We start from the raw sequence: 17,248 nt of genomic DNA on the forward strand, positions 1-17,248 counted from the left end.
CTTTAGATGATTCCATACGAATGTTCAGCGTTAAGGGTGCCGAAGTCTGGGTTTTATTAACAATCTAAGAGACTCATTAAATAAATATAATAAAATTCACCTGCTGGATTCTGCTTTCTCCTGACAGACCTTATTTACTCCTAATAAACTTAGTTTACGATTTGTTTTCCCTCCTCAAGTAAACATTCTATTCCATTTAAACTACCTGTACACCCCAGAGGTCCTCGTATTTCTGCGCTCTTCCAATTCTGTTCTCTCCAACTCCCTCCAGCCTGTGTAATTTTGAACTTTACTACCCGGCCCACTGGCTATGGTTGCCATACGGGAAGCACTTCCTCTTTTGCCGAGTATTGTTACAGCTTTATCTGCTGGCCTTTGAGCCTCCAACTATATCCTTGGACCTTGGTCAGTAAACCAGACAGATTTGCATTACAGTGAGGTTCATTTAGGAATAACATCAGCTGGAATCATGATAGCATTACTGAAATTAACTTTCAATTAAAGATGTATTCATTAACTCAATTTAAATTTCACAAACTGGCATGCTGATATTGAGGCTATTATAAAACAAAGAACTGTGGATGCTGGAGATCTGAAACAAACAAACACACGAACTGCAGTTCTAAGAAGGATCACAGGACTTGAAATGTTAACTGTTTTCTCTCCACAGGCACTGCCAGATCTGTTGAGTATCTCCAGCAATTTATTTTCTATTTTTGTTTGTATTAGCTTTTTAGCACCATTATTATCTCCTTAGCAGTGTACTTGAAAGTTTGTTTGGGAAAATGTTATAATCCATTGTTAAGGATAAAGTTAAAAATCACACAACACCAGATTATAGTCCAACAAGTCTATTTGCAAGTACAGGCTTTTGGAGTGCTGCTCCTTTGTCAGGTAGCTAGTGGTGCAGGATCGTTGGGCACAGAATTTATAGTAAAAGATCAAAGTGTCATACAATTGATGCAATGTATTGCACAAATCTAGATTGCTGTTAAGTCTTTAATCACTTAGAATGGATTGCAGGTTTTGATTCATTAATATGCAAAGCCTAGAACTACTTCCAAGTCACACTCCCGAGATAACTTAAGGTTTTATAATAAAAAAGTGACATCTCAGCTCAAACAATGTATGAAAGGTGTGAAGTTAGAGTCTGTCTGTATTCCAACCCAACTCAGACTGGTTCTATTTCCGAAGCAGGAATTTATAAAATGTCACATGCACTAATTCCCAAAGATTGTTTGCTTTTTGAACAAAATAGAATGTATCTCCAAATGCACATTCATCCCACTTATATGTGTTCGTGTGAGGGACAGAGAGAGTGCATGTGTGTGTGTGTGCGTGTGTTTGGGACAAAGGGAAAGTATGTGAGAGTCTGTGTGCACGCAAGTGTGACAGAGTATGTGCCTGTGAGAATATGTGGACGTGAGAGTGTGGGGTGTGCGCGTGAGAGAGACGGTCTGCATGACTGTGAGTGTGATCGTGTGTAAGAATGAGTATGTGTGTGTGAATAATGTAGTGGGGTCACTTGTAGTTTGAAATGAAGCCAAGATCCCAGTTGAGGCCATCTTCATGGGTACCAAACTAGGCTATCAGCCTCTCCTTGGAGACTCTGTGTTGCTGCAGATCCTGAAGTACGCCTTGGAGGATGGTCACCAGAAGATCCAAGGTTGAATGTCCTTGACCACTGAAGTGTTCCCTGACTGGTAGAGAACATTCCTGAATGGCAATTGTTGCGCGGTGTCCATTCATCTGTAGTCATAGCATCTGTTTGGTCTCGCTAATGTACTGTGCCTCGAAGGATCCTTGCCTGCAGCATAAGAGATAGACTACGAGTACCTGCCACGCATGTGGTGGGTGGTACCAGGTTTGCTGACAATGAAAAGCCAGGTTGGAAAGTAAATGGGGAGGAAAACTTAAAGAGACTGCAAAGGATATAGATTGGTTAAGTGATTGAGTTGAAAAGTGTGGTGCTGGAAAAGCACATCCGGTCAGGCAGCATTCGAGAAGCAGGAGAGTCGACGTTTTGAGCATGAGCTCTTCATCAGGAATGGGGCTGGGGGTGGGGGGTGGGGGCAAGGGGGCTGAGAGATAAATAGGAGGAGTTTGGGGCTGGGGGGAATAGCTGGGAATGCAATAGGTAGATGAAGGTGAGGGGTGATAGTGATAGGTCAGAGAAGACGGTGGAGCAGATAGGTGGGAAAGAAGAGGGACAGGTCGGACAGGTGATGCTACAGCAAAGGTATACATGCATGCAGCATACCATAATCAGATTTCAACCTTAAGTATCTACTAAACCAGTGGACAATTGAATAACAAAGGGGTCAGATCACAAATATTTCCAATGATGGAGAACATAAGAACGTTACCATTAATGTGTATAACTGAAGCATAGCATTCTTGCTTCCATGTTCACTTCCTCTCACAATATAGAGCATCCCACAAGCCTTCTTGATTACCTCCTTTGAGAGGGAGATCAACTAGGACACTTAAATCCTTATGCACCTCAGAATTTTGCAGTCATTCCCTGTTTAAGTAATACCCTGCTTTCTTTTATGCTTCCTGCATTTATGCCTGACTTTTGAATCCAAAAATGACATTCAGAAAACGTTCGATTATAAGTCATAAAGCAGGGAAACAGACCCTTTGGCCCAATCAGTCCATGTCAACCATAGTCCCAAACTAAACTAGTTCCACCTGCCTATGTTTGGCTCGCATCCGTCCAAAGTTTTCATGTACTTATCAAAATGTATTTGGAACTGTACCCCAAACCATCATTTCCTCTGGAAGTCCATCCCACGCACGAACCATTCTCTGTGTAAAAAGGTTGTCCCTTATGTCCTTTTAAAACCTTTCTCCTCTCATTTTAAAAATATATTTCCTCGTCTTGAAATCCCCCAGCACAGAGAAAAGTCTGTGAAGTCCTAACTACATCTTGAAAGTTGAAAGATAATTATTTTGGGAAATATGATGCCTGGGTTAGCTGTCACTTTGATATCTTGAAGTACCATTAGGAAAAATGGAGTTAGAAAAGCAAATGGTCCTCTTCTGGTCTATTAGACTGCTGTGTCCAGAATATTAGGTTTCAGCATCAGTGCCACCAGGACTGGACCAATGAAAACAATACTGACATATGTGCAGTTCTAGAACAAAAAATGTCTTCATTGACTGGCAGAACAACCCAAGGTCCCAAGTAAAGAATCACCATTCCAATAGCTCCAGGCAGAAGCTCAAAGACAAATTTGGAACATAATGGACACATGGTGGTGTCGTCCCATTCCACTCCTTAGTCAAAACAAAACGCTCAGTGTCACAGTATGGTTTTACCTCCTTCATCTTTATTCTGGGCCCTGGAGGGAGACAGAATGATCGCCCATGTGCACTGGCACATGAGTTCACGGTCCTCTCTGGGATAGCGGTTTCTCAATGAACTACGTAGTCATTTTACAGGGAGGAGCATCCAGATACGGCAGCATACATATTGATTGGGTGACCGTTACAATCAGCGAGTGTCAATAGTAAAGATTAAGCCATATGCTGTTACACAATGAATGACTGACTTCACGTAATGAATACTTTTCACCTTGTTAAGTGACATTGCATACTGAATGCTACCTCATCTTGTTAAATGGTTCTACAAAATGAATGCTTTTCAACCTTGTTAACCTATTACCCTTGCCTCCAGCACCCCATTGTTAACTGTAAGTCCTTATCTGATCTGAGTCATGTTCAGCTGAACCTCTTGATTCTCAAAACTCAGAACTTAACTCTTTCCCTGCCTGCTTACACCCTATACACATTGTCATTCCCTCCTTTTATCATTTCATGATAACCACTGAGATGGCACTCCTAGGTTTCATGAGACTTTGACAGCCAGTATTTAAGGAAGTTATTGACACAGCATACAATGATTATAACAACAAAAATTACTAATCCGTTACAGTAAATAGAGTTTGAAGAATCCTCCCATGTGGAAAATAATTCACCAGTAAAGTTCTTAAATCCACAGTCTTTCGTGATCACTCCATCCCCTCCAAGTCGAATGGAAACAAGCCAGTTCTCCAAAATCCCTTTTAGTAAAGTCCAACCTGAAAACAATATTCAGTCAGTCCTTGTGCATCACTCCTCTGAGAAATCTGAATTCTTGGATAAGAGCAGTTAAATACTTAACAAAACTGATGAGACTTCCATCCTTCTGTAGATGCTTCAGATGGAGGATACCAGCACATCTGAGTGCGCAGTGCAGTAGCAGGCCTGGTGAACGCAACATTCTTTGCTGCTTCTGCTCCCGCCCCGCTGTTAAATGTAACAAAGCCAACTGGCTGTTGTGATGTTAGCTTGATCAGTGAACCTTCATATCCCTTAAATGTTCGAAAGACAAGGTAAAGCTCACGTGGTTTAATGTCTGTAGCATACCGACCTCTTCTTCATTGTTGTTAACCTCTTCACTTTTCGTGCTCATGACTAGGGAACTGATTGAATCCGTTGGATCAGGTTGTGGAGGGGTGGGTGGTGGTCTGAAGGCATGATTTACTTGTTAATGAAGAAACTCTAGAGAAGATGTTAGCTGCTGAAAGTATCTTTGCATTTCCTCTCTCATTCCCTCCCTGCCAAGGTGGTTATCAGCCTGAAGACAGTCACACATTCAATTACACTAAATTGTGCCTGCCTATTTCAACATTCTTTGAATCCTTGAAGTCTATTACTCTGTTCACTATTTATGGTACTATCAAGTTTTATATAATTCATAAACTTCTAAATTGTAATGCCTAAACAATTTAGTCAATTAGTCAATTATAAACAATGATCAATGGTCCTAAAATCAAAACATTTGGTACCTCATTCAGGTTATTCAAAACTTACTTTCCTTTAACAAATTGATACTTGGCTAATGTGAAAGTTGTCAGGAAAAGTATTTCAAAAGTCTGGAACGGCAAGAAAACAACAAAATGTTTCCTGTGCTCTCGCAATTGAAGAGGCAGTTCCTGTTTAGATTTAAATCTCAAATATTTGTGGGAAACAAATACTGAATATTTTAAAATATGTTCTCTAAATGAAACTTCCCAAATAAAATAGTCAAAATTACAGTGGCAACTTTGGTAAAGATCAACATTCTCTGAATTTGCAATTTTCAATTTTGTTTAAATTTTCCAGTACACACTGGGACTGTCATCTAGTCATATACACAGGTGCTTGTAAGCTCTCTGTTCAGAACAGCATTCACTCTCTCTTAAAGGTACAGTACAAACTTTCAACTTCATAATACACACTGCTGCCACTCTGCATCACTGAAAGGAGTGAATGTTGAAGGTGATGGGTGGAGTTCTAATCAAGAAGGTTGTTTTGGCCTGGATGGTGTTAAGCCTCTTGAGTGTCGTTGGAGCTGCATTCTTCCCAGCAGTGAAGAGTATTCCAATAACTTGTGCCTTTTGGATGGTGGACAGGCATTTGCTAGATGAATTATTCATTGCATAATTCTTAGTCTTTGATTTGCTCTTGTAGCCACAGTATTCATGTAATTGATCCATAACTGGTTCATGGTGGAAGAATTCAGCAATGGTAATGCTGCTTCTTTATTCTTTCATGGTGACTGGTTGTTACTGATAACATTAATTGTCCTTAATTGCCTCTGAACTTAACGGCTTGCTCGGCCATTTCAGAGTCCAAAGGTGTGGTGCTGGGAAAAAAACACAGCAGGTCAGGCTGCATCCAAGGAGCAGAAGAGTTGACGTTTCAGACAAAAGCCCACATTCCTGATGCTGCCTATCCGCTCTGTTTTTTCCAGTGTCACATTTTTTTACTCTGACTCTCCAGCATCTGCAGTCCTCACTTCATCTTACTGGCCATTTCAGAGGACAGTTAAGAGTCAACTACATTGCTGTGAGCCTGAAGTGACATGTAGAAAAAGTAAGCTTGGTAGATTTTGATATAAATCCATGGTAGTCCTATGGCACTGTTCTGGAGCTATGCTTCATATTCCCCATTAATTAATCGTACTTTAAATTCCACCTGCTGCCAAGTGCAATCTGAACCCACGTCCACAGACTATTTGGCTCAGTCTTTGGATTTCTAGTCCACTGACATTATTACTACAACATCACTTCCTAAGCTTTGAATGTCAAGGAGAGATGGTTAGGTTCATTTGTTTGTGATAATCATTGTCTGGCACTTGTGCAGTGCAAATATTACCTGTCATTTATCAGTCCATGCCTGGATATTATCCAAATCTTGCTACATATAGACACATATGGCTACTGCAGGACAATCAAGTTATTAATGGATCATTGACTGTAGACAGCACCACTGCAAGTTTGGTCTGGTTCAAATTTGCTGCATTTTGTCCTGATTGTGCTCTTTTGTTTAAATGCCATTTCTTTTGGCTCTTTTAAGCTCACATCAGCTGAAATTCATTGTACAAAACATGATTCGTTCACTCTGCTTGAAATCACTAGTCATTATCTGATATACAGATGCAAAGACATTTGGGAATTTATATGCTTCGAATTAGGTGTGACCTCCCTCTCATCAAAGTATGTTGTTAATAGGTTGACAGTTAATAATACTAAGTCCATCCAAGGTCGTTTAACAGTTAATTAGATCAAAGCCATCCAAGTAATTTAAATAAATTAATTACATTAGTTAAAAGTGGTAATTTATTCACACATTTCAACTTGCAGAAGAACCTCCCCTGGTATATCAATAATATTGTTCCCTTATTGGAACTGCCATTTCATGTCCAAAAATTTTCTTATTTAAGTGTTTCATGATACCTTTCAGACCACAAACGTAAACAAGTAAAACCCCCAGTACCACAGTTTGACCAAAAATTAAATATTCAGATAACATGCTATGCCACAGATTATAATCCAACTCTCACTATGTAGGTTGAATTTATTGATCAGTTGTCCAGAAACACATATAGGCTCATCTTAGAGCAGCTATTACTCTCATTCTGGATTAGTGGTGCTGGAAGAGCACAGCAGTTCAGGCAGCATCCGAGGAGCAGTAAAATCGACGTTTCGGGCAAAAGCCCTAAGTCGATTCCTGATTTTCTGTAATATTTCATACTAATAGACAGTGGCGTAACACCTACTCATTCTGGCTCCCACTGAACAATTGATTTCAGCATAGCAACTTTTAAAAACACAACAAGCATTATACAAATTTATAATGCATTCGGCAGAGGAGATTGTCCCCGAGTTACTGAAGTATAAAATTAAATCCACTGCAAATCCACAGAGAAAATAAAGGCAAAGTCACTATAGTAATTCTAGGCTGGTTTCTCATTAGAGACACAGCTAGTGGTGGTTGAACATGAGGATCACCATGCCTCAGGTGAGGGAAGACGTTGAGAAGGGGGGTCCTTCATGGTAACCTCAATAAATTGCTAAAATCCAGAAATGCCGAATGAATATATATCAGGTAATGAATAGCAGAATGTAAAAAAGCAAAATGCAGTACAGACTGACATAGGAAGTTCTAAACAGGAGTGATATTGGACTTGAAACATTCACTCTGTTTTTGTCTCCACAGATGCTACCAGACCTGTTGAGATTCTCTTTCAGTTTCTGATTTTATTTTAGATTTCTAGCATCTGCAATATTTATTTTTATTATATGAAGTACTTGTTTGGTAGTACAGAATTTGTTTATTACTGAAGTAATACACATAATATCAAATATTTTTGTCTTGCACTCATCAGGACAATTTGCAAGAAATATCAAAGCAAAACTATATTAGGCGAGTGTGCTAATTTGTAGGCAGATATATTCTGACTGGAAAAGGCATTGCCATGGAGAATGCATGAATAAATGATGAATGACAATTATGCCTTTTTGGGTCTCATTTCAGCAATGTAGGAAATGGAATATAGGTATAGTATGAATTGTTATTCATGGGGAAATATAAAAAAAAATTCTGGTGTGATTAATATGTTTAACTTCAGGTTGCTGTACATCAGGAACAAGTTTAACCTCTGATTATCAAAATGAATACTGAAAAACTAGAAGGGTTTAGTGTTCTTTAAAAAGAATTGAATAGATAAAAATGCAGGGTTTTTAGCTCTATCAAGTGCACTAGTGAAGCTAAGGAAGATATCTTGTATTATATCAAAAGTTCATAACTGTTCTAAATAAATACTCCCGCTATTATAAAATTTCTTATATAACCTCATCCATCTCCTCTCATTTGTGGTTTGTGCCCTTCAAATACTAAATTCCTTTAATAAATTATTCTGTAATCTTTTAATGAATACAGTCACCAGTAAAAATGTTTGTGCCCAATTTACTGCACCATCATTTGTAGCATCACAGTTTTGAAAACCTGTTTCACTGGACAGAGTACACAAGAATCAGATCAAACTATAATAATTAGTATTTTGGGTTGAATAAAATTTTCATGGTTGTCCACACAAACCTATGATATCAATTGTCTTATCAACAGAGATTCTTAGAATTGGCTCAGTATTTTGAATGGGGAAAAAAAATATTATGGAGAGCCAGATGAATTTGCAAACCTTATACTGCTCTTGAACAGTATTGACAAATATTGTGGAAGAGCAACTGTTTTGCCAATCTCTTGCATTTAATGCCATGTCTATAACAACTTTTTCACTAGCAACAGTTTGTTTCAGTCTACCATGCCCTATCTTTTCATGGTTGCAGAAATATCAATCTTATTGTCTTATAATCAGCAATCTTCTGATAGCCTTTGATACTAACTTCCACATTTTACCTATTTCACCACGTCATCAATATCTTTTTACAGCTTTTTTTGGACTTCATAGATTACATTTGCCTCACATTTTTGTATTTTATACAAGCTTTTGTCCAATTTTTTGTCAAAAAGCTGAACACACAACTTCCCTCTGTATGTGTGTATTCTAGCACACTGCTGCCTTATTTATTGTAGGTAGTAGACAGACTTTGTGGAAATAGAAGACAAATTATCTACTTCAGAATTCCCAGTCTCTGTGACCTGCTTTTTCAGCCACAGTACTTACATGGCTGGTCCAATTTCAGTTTCAATGATGAACATCAGAATATTGATAGTTGGGATTAAATGAATGCAATTCCATGGAATGTCAAGGGGAGATGGTTATTGCCCAGCATACTTATTGTACCTGTCACTTTTAGACCCAAGCCTGAATGTTGTCCAGAATGTGATGAATATTTACATGGACTGCTTCAGTACTTGATTTGTTAGGAATTGTACAGAATTTTGTGCAAACATCACTTCTGACCCCTGGCAGAAGTAAGTGGAATTGATAAAGTAGCTGAAAATAATTGGGCCTAGGATACTACATTGAGAAATCCTGCAGCAATGTCCTTGGTAATTTATCTCCAACAACCACAACTGTTTTCAACTGTGCTTGGGATATCTCCATCTAGTGAAGAGTTCTCCCTGATTCCCAGTGACTCCACCTACACCTCATCTCTTTAGCTCAGCTTTTTGTCCATGTTTGGATTCAGCTTAATTGAGGTCAGTTGAGTGGTCCTGGCGAAAACCAAACTGAGAGACAATGTTACTATGTAAGCACTGCTTGTTAGCATTTATGGGTCTATGTGAGTAAGTGAGATAGACAGGCTGGATTTGCCTTGCTTTTCTCCACATTGTTGGGTGAATGACAGTACTAAAATTTGGCTAGGAGTGCAGCTAGTTCTGGAGTTCAATGCTTCAGTGCAACTGCTGAATTCAGATCCTATGTCTTTTGCAGTACCCTAGGACTTTAGTCAATTTCTCGATAGGAGATGGAGTGATCTACTTGGCTGAAGGCTGACATTGATAATGCTGGGGATCTCAGGAAGCAGAGATAGATCATTCACTCAGCATTTCTGGCTGAAGACGGTTGAAAATATTTATTTTGCACAGATCGATGATCAAGCCTCTTTCTCTGGCTAGTTGTTTGATTATCTATTCCCATTCATTACGTTGTGGCAGGAACACAGAGCTTATGTCTGATCCATCCATTAGTTATAGGATTGCTCACTTCTACCTATCAGAGACAAAAAAACTGCAGATATGGGAATCCAAAGTAGGCAAGCAGGAGACTGGAAGAACACGGCAAGCCAGCCAGCATCAGGAGGTGGAGAAGTTGTAACCCTTCTTCTGGACTGGGGAGCTTCAGATAAAGGGGGTGGCGGGGTGAAGTGAGGACCAATAGAGGGTATGACCTGGTTGATCAATGGGAGGAATGAATCCGGTAGATGACTGGGAAGAGTGGAAGGGAGGGACAGGGGCTGGGAAGGGAGTCAGGGTATGGGAAGGGAGGGTATTTGAATTTGGAGAACTCAACGTTGAGCCCTGTGGGCTGTAGGCTGCCCAGGTGGAAGATAAAGTGTTGTTCCTCCAATTTGCGGTTTGGTTCGTTGTGGTAATGGAGGAGGCCAAGAATGGTCATGTCGGAAAGGGAGTGGGAAGGGGAATTAAAATGGATGGTGACTGGGAGATCCAGTTGGCCCCTGCGGGCCCGGCTGAGAACCGTTCCCTAAGATTACGTTTGGTATCCCCGATGTAGCAAAGACCACATTGGGAACAGCTGATGCAGTAACTAGGTAGGAAGAGAGGCAGGTGAACCGCTGTCTCACCTGGGAGGAGTGTTTGGGGCCCTGGATAGAGGTGAGGGGGTGGTGTGCCTGCAGGTTTTGCATCTTTTTCGGTTGCGGGGGAAGGCACCTGGGAGTTCGGGGGTGGTTGGTGAGGAGGGTGGCACAAACCAAGGACTGGCAGAGGGAACAGTCCTTATGGACGGCAGAGAGGGGTGGGGAGGGGAAGGTGTTCTTGGAGTCTAATCGGAGTTGGCGGAAGTTTTTAAAGGTGATGCGTTGGATGCAGAGATTGGTGGGATGGTTGGCGAGGATAAGGAGGACTCTGTCTTTATTGCGTTTGGAGGGGGGGGATGGGGTTTAGGGCAGTGGAACGGGGAATGGAGGTGGTGCCATGGAGGGCTGTCTGGATGACAAGCACGTTGTTCGAAATAGGTGGACATTGACAGATCAGGTCATACCCTCTACCAGTCTTCACCTATCACTACTTCACTACCCTGCCCCTCCACCCTCTTTTATCTGCAGCTCCCCTTACACTCATTCCCAGTCCTGAAGAAGGGTTACACCCAAAACGTCGACTTCACCTCCTGGCCTACTGTGTTCTTCCAGCCTCCTACTTGTTCACGTCTATCTATTATGCACTCCCTCTGATATGTGGCATGCAAATAGTCATGTATTGTAACTTCACCAGGTTGACACTGTGTGTTTATGTGCTGTTTCTTGGTGCCCTCCCGCACTCTTTTTTTTAAACCAGGATTAATAGTGGTAATGAGGACTAAGGGAATATTAGGATAACTGTGAAGTTACAGATTATTGTTGAATACAATTTTACTGCTGCTGATGGCCAGCGGCACCTCATGGCTGCCCTGTTTTGAGTTGCTGTACCTGTTCAAAATTTATCCCACTTCTTGGATTCTAATCCAAAAAAAATTGTGACACTTTGAAATTATTTTCTTCCAATTATCTTGCTAATCAGGATTTAAAAATCAGTAAATTTGCCAGCCCACAAACATTTCCAAAGCAAAGCTCAAAGACAAAGACAATACAGGTGGCAACAGTGATACACCTTGCAGAGTGTGCTGGGAATAAATCTTTTATACCAGTTTCTGTGGTTTTACAGCAAATCATGGAAGTATTTAGCTATTTACTCCTGCAGACCTGCTTAGCATAGAAGCATAATGTCTGCCCAGGAAAATGAGGTAATGTCTAGGTTATAATCTGTGGCACTGGTAAGGCACTACTTCTAACATTCTCCGACAGATAGCAATTAAATTTGCTTCAACAAATATTCAATCTTATATTTATTTATAATCCACTGTTAGGGTTTCCTGATTTCTGCCCTGACCATCATTATACTAATTTGCAAAGAATCATTTCACATTTGTTTTTAAGCCACACCTGCGCCAAAATTTTATTCCCTTTCAAACACAAGAGAAACATTGCAAATAATGAACTGAAATACAATAGTCATCATTTTTATTTAAATATAACTTTTCATTTTTTATATAATTCTCCTATTCTCTTATAAAACTGTAACATGTAGCAGCTGCATTGATGTCATCAAACCATTTCATTTAACTTCATTTAACCAAGCAATGATGCCGTGTGAATGCTGACCCAAGAATCATGAAGCTGTATATGCATGGATGTCATCATACCTGTGATCCATACAGAAGTACATAGTTGACAATATGGGTCACTGAACAATGGGGGATAAAAGTCAGAAACCACATGACACCAGGTTATAGTCCAACAGGTTTATTTGAAATCACAAGTTTTCAGAGCATAGCCCCTTTGGAAACGCTATGCTCTGAAAGCTTGTGATTTGAAATAAACCTGTTGGACTATTATCTGGTGTCATGTGATTTCTGACTTTGTCCACTCCAGTCCAACACCAGCACATCCACGCCAGTGAAAAGAAAGGGCAAAAGTCCAGACATATTTTTCACCTGTCCAGTCCAGAAGTACAAGTTTCGGGAGGACAAAAAGGGGACATGGGATAGTTTTGGCAAATAGGGTTAAGGAGAATCCAAAGAGATTCTACAAATACATTAAGCACAACAGAGTAACTAGAGAGAGAATAGGGTCCCTTAAAGATCAGGAAGGCAGCCTATATTTGGAATCATAGGATATGAAGAAGATACTAAAGTATTTTGCATCTATGTTTACTGTGGAGAAGGATATGGAAGATACATGATGTGGAAAATAAATACTGACACTTGGAAAAATATCGATATTACAAAGGAGGTGATACCGGATATCTTAAAATGCATAAAGGTGGATAAATCCCTGATATCTAATCAGATATACCCTAGAACTCTGTGGGAAGCTAGGGAAGTGATTGCTAGGCCCTTTGCTGAGATAGTTATTTCATCAGTAAAGTGTTAGAAGACTGGAGGTTAGCTAACATGGTGCCATTATTTAAGAAAGATGGTAAGCAAAAGCCAGGGAACTGTAGACCAGTGAGCCTGATATCAGTGGTGAGACAGTTGTTGGAGGGAATCCTGAGGGACAGGATTTAGATGTATTTGAAAAGGCAAGGAGTGATTAGGGATAGTCAACATGGCTTTGAACATGGGAAATTATGTTCCACTAACTGGATTGAGAGGATGATGCATATATGGAATGAACTGCCAGAGGAAGCTCATAGAGTCCTACCAGCCCTTTGGACAAAACTGGTCTTGTATTCTACTAAACCTTTCCTATCCATGTATTTGTCCAAATGTCTTTTAAATGTTAATGTACCCACCTCAACCACTTCTGCTGGCAGCTCATTCCATATGCATGATACCATCTGTATATGGAATGAGCTGACAGAGGAAATGGCGGAGGCTATTACAATTGCAACATTAAAAAGCATCGGATGGGTATATGAATTGGAAGGGTTTGGAGGGATGTGGGCTAGGTGCTGGCAAGTGGGGCTATATTGGCATATGTTGGCATATCTGGTCGGCATGGGCAAGTTGGACCAAAGGGTCTGTTTCTGTGCTGTGCATCTCTATGACTCTATGTATAGGAGTAGGCCATGTGACCTTCTAGCTGCTCTGCCATTCATTTTGAGTATGGCTAATTGTCCAACTCAATAGTCTGTTCCCACTTTTCTCAATATCCTTTGATCCATCAAATTCCTTCTTGAAATCATACAACTTTCTGGCCTCAACTGCCTTCTGTGACAGCGAATTCAACAGGTTTACCACACTCTGTGTGAAGAAATTTTTCCACTTTTCAGTCTGAAATGGTATACTCTGTAAGCTTAGGTTGCCACTTCTGGTTCTGTATTACCCCATCAACGGGAACATCCTTCCTGCAACTATCCTGTCTTGTCTTGTTAGAATTTGTAGATTTATAGAAGTGCCTCCCTCTTGTTCCTCTGAACCTCCAGTAATTATAATCCTAGCTAATTCAATCTTTTCTCATATGTTAGTCCTGCCAGCCCAGGAATCAATGTGGTAAGACTTCACTGAACTTCCTCTGTAGCAAAAACTTATTTCCTCAGATAAGGAAACCAAAACTGAATACATTATCCCAGGTGTGGTCTCACCAAGGCCTTGTATAATTGCAACAAGACATCCCTGTCTCCCTGCTCATGCAAGCAAATCTCTTGCTATGAAGGCCTACATATCATTTGCCTTCTTTACTGCCAGCAGTAATTGCATGCTAATCCTCAACAACTGGTGGATGAGGACACCAAGGTCTCATTGCTCATTTGCCTCTCTTTATTTGTAGCCAGATAAAAATCTGCCTTCTTGTTTTTGCTAACAAAGTGAATACCATATATGCTTGAGTAAAAGTCAATCTCATGTAAAGGTCAACCCCTTATTTTTGGCCAAGGTATCTTGTATTTTCCATATAACTCATGTAAAAGTCGGTCCTACTTAATCACATCATAAATTTCTTACAAAGGAAACTACATGTTCCCAATTATCCACTTAAACAAAATCACATTCATTCATTCATAATGGTAACTCTATTCTTGTTTGCTTACTATTTTGCATCTCTATTCATTCATTCATTCATTCACTCCTCTACTTAGCTCACTTGGTTTACTACAGTATGTTTTGATTCAGACCGGTACTGAGCCTATCAGTACTTATCGCACTTTCATTCATTCAGACCGGTACTGAGCCTATCAGTACTTATCGCACTTTGTTCACTACACATCCAAAAGTTAATATTGTTAAAAAGTTAGTCATTTTAATTGTACCATTATATCTTAATAAAAATGAGATATATCAGCTACATAAAGCTTCAATTCTTTGACAAATTTGTTAATGCTGCTGAGGTTCATAACATATGATAGTAAATGGGAGGAAAACAGAAGAATACGGCAGGAAAGTTCAAGATGCTTACACGTTCAGAATTTAATAAATGTTTCATTTTAAGTGTGCCATTAAACCAGGCCATGATGATGTTAATCAGAGCGATTTTGCAGGATTTTAATGAATCTTTGACATGTTAAATTTTCGTACCAGTATGTATAAATAAAATTTATTACCAGTAATTCATTCTTGTTTCTCTTGCTTTTATCTGGTAATTACCTTTTACGTAATACATTGTGTTTTTCTTCTTTACCTGGGATTAGTTGTGCGATCAGATTGATTTCTGCTAATAATTCGGTATTTCAAACTGCAGCATGGATTTCAGCCCCTCAAAACTAGCACCCATGTATTAGTCGGCCCTATAAACTGAACCTTTAAAAATAGTCTAAAAAATTCAACTTTTACACAATAGTATACAGTAGGACACCTGGACCTCCTCCACCCATGCAGGTCCTCCGTCTCTTCCACTGCCAAACTGTTACCACCCAAGGCCTAGAGGAAGAACGCCTCATATTCCGCCTAGGGACCCTGCAAACACATGGAATACATGTGGATTTCAACAGCTGCCTCATTTCCTCTCCCCCCACATTATCCCAGTCCCAAGCCTCCACCTTGGCACCACCTTCAGGACCTGTCCATCACTCCCCTCCCAATCTATCACCTTCTCCCTTACCTTCATCCACCTATCGCTTTCTCAGCTACTTTCCCTCCCAACCCCACTGCCCTCCCATTTATCTCTCAGCCCCAGACCACTAGCCTCATTCCAGATGAAGGGCTTATGCTTGAAACGTCGATTCTCCTGTTCCTCAGATGCTGCCTGACCTGCTGTGCTTTCCCAGCAACACACTCTCAAGTTTCATCTTTATCCAAATTGGACTGCATTTACCATGCATTCACCCTCTCACTCAGCTTGTCCAAATCATCCTGAAGTATCTCTGCATCCTCCTCACAGCTCACCCATCCAACCAGCTTTGTGTCATCTACAAATTTAGAAATATTACATTTAGTTTCCTCATATTAATCATTAACATATTTGTGATTTGCTGGGGTCTTAGCACTGATCCATGTGATACCCCATCAGTCACTGAAAAACAACCAGTTTATTCCTACCCTTTGTTTCCTGTCTGCCAACCAGTTTCTATCTATCTCAATACACAACCACTCCAATCCCAAGTGCGTTAATTTTACATGCTAATGTCTTATGTGGGCATTTGTTAAAAGCCTTCTCAAAATCCAAGTAAACTACATCCGCTGGCTCTCCCTCACCAATTCCATTAGTTACATAGTGAGGAATTCCTGTAGATATGTCAAGCATGATTTATCTTTCATAAATTGATACAACTCTGTCCAATCTTGCCATTGTTTTCCAAATGCTCAGCCATCAATTCTTTCATATTGCACTCTAGCATTTTTACCACCACTAACATCAGGCTGACTTGTCTATAATTCCTGATTTTCTCTCTCTGCCTCACTTCTTAAATAGAGGAATGACATAAGCAACCCTCCAAACAGTAGGAATTGTTCCAGAGTCTATAGATTCTTGGAAGTTGACCACCGACTAAAAATGACAATCCACTTTTTCAAGAATCACTTCCTTAAGTACTCTAGGATACAGATTATTAGGGCTTGACCATTTATTAGTCTTCAATTCCATCATTTTCCAACACCATTTCCCTACTAATACTGATTTCCTTCAGTTTCTTCCTCTCAAATAACATACCAAAATGTTTGAGGGAGTACAATGTTTACACTGTACTCCCTCTAACATTTGTGATGTTATTTGCACCCTTCTTTGTGAAAACAGAACCAAAGCATGTATTTCTTTGTTCCCCATTATAAATTCCCGTCTTTCTGACTGTAAGAAGATTCAGGTTTAAAGAGTGGATTAAATTATGTAGCAAGGTGAGAGGCTAGCCAAGACAGCTCTTAAATAGCTTGTCTAGAAACAATAAAGACGGTTTCAGCAACTGAGGCAACGGTAAAATCAGGAAAAGTCATGGAGATGGAAGATGGTGCGAGCGGATATATGGTCATAAACTCATTTTAGAATCAAACGCAATTTGTGGGCGGCACGGTGGCACAGTGGTTAGCACTGCTGCCTCATAGTGCCAAGAGACCCGGGTTCAATTCCCGCCTCAGGCGACTGACTGTGTGGAGTTTGCATGTTCTCCCCGTGTCTGCGTGGGTTTCCTCCGGGTGCTCTGGTTTCCTCCCACAGTCCAAAGATGTGCAGGTCAGGTGAATTGGCCATGCTAAATTGCCCGTAGTGTTAGGTAAGGGGTACATGTAGGGGTATGGGTGGGTTGCGCTTCGGCGGGGCGGTGTGGACTTGTTGGGCCGAAGGGCCTGTTTCCACACTGTAAGTAATCTAATCTAATCTAATCTAAT

General features: G+C 40.2%; 1 protein-coding gene across 8 annotated transcripts in view; it reads right to left on the reverse strand.

The window, feature by feature from the left end:
* The window catches only part of ldlrad4a (low density lipoprotein receptor class A domain containing 4a), a 240,502-nt gene that overhangs the window by 65,686 nt on the left and 157,568 nt on the right, over window positions 1–17,248 (reverse strand). Inside the window, exon 1 of one of the 8 annotated variants that reach the window (XM_043687716.2) lies at window positions 206–573. The exons of 6 other annotated variants lie outside the window; for them this stretch is intronic. The gene's annotated coding sequence lies outside the window, so the exon portion shown is untranslated. Of the gene's footprint in view, window positions 1–100; window positions 574–17,248 lie in introns of those variants that run through there. One more of the 8 variants, XM_043687719.2, reaches the window with a different exon arrangement.

The sequence above is a fragment of the Chiloscyllium plagiosum genome, unplaced genomic scaffold (assembly GCF_037043375.1).
Source record: "Chiloscyllium plagiosum isolate Xiang-an unplaced genomic scaffold, Cpla_swu_hap1 HiC_scaffold_4, whole genome shotgun sequence".
Classification (NCBI taxonomy): Eukaryota; Metazoa; Chordata; class Chondrichthyes; order Orectolobiformes; family Hemiscylliidae; genus Chiloscyllium; species Chiloscyllium plagiosum.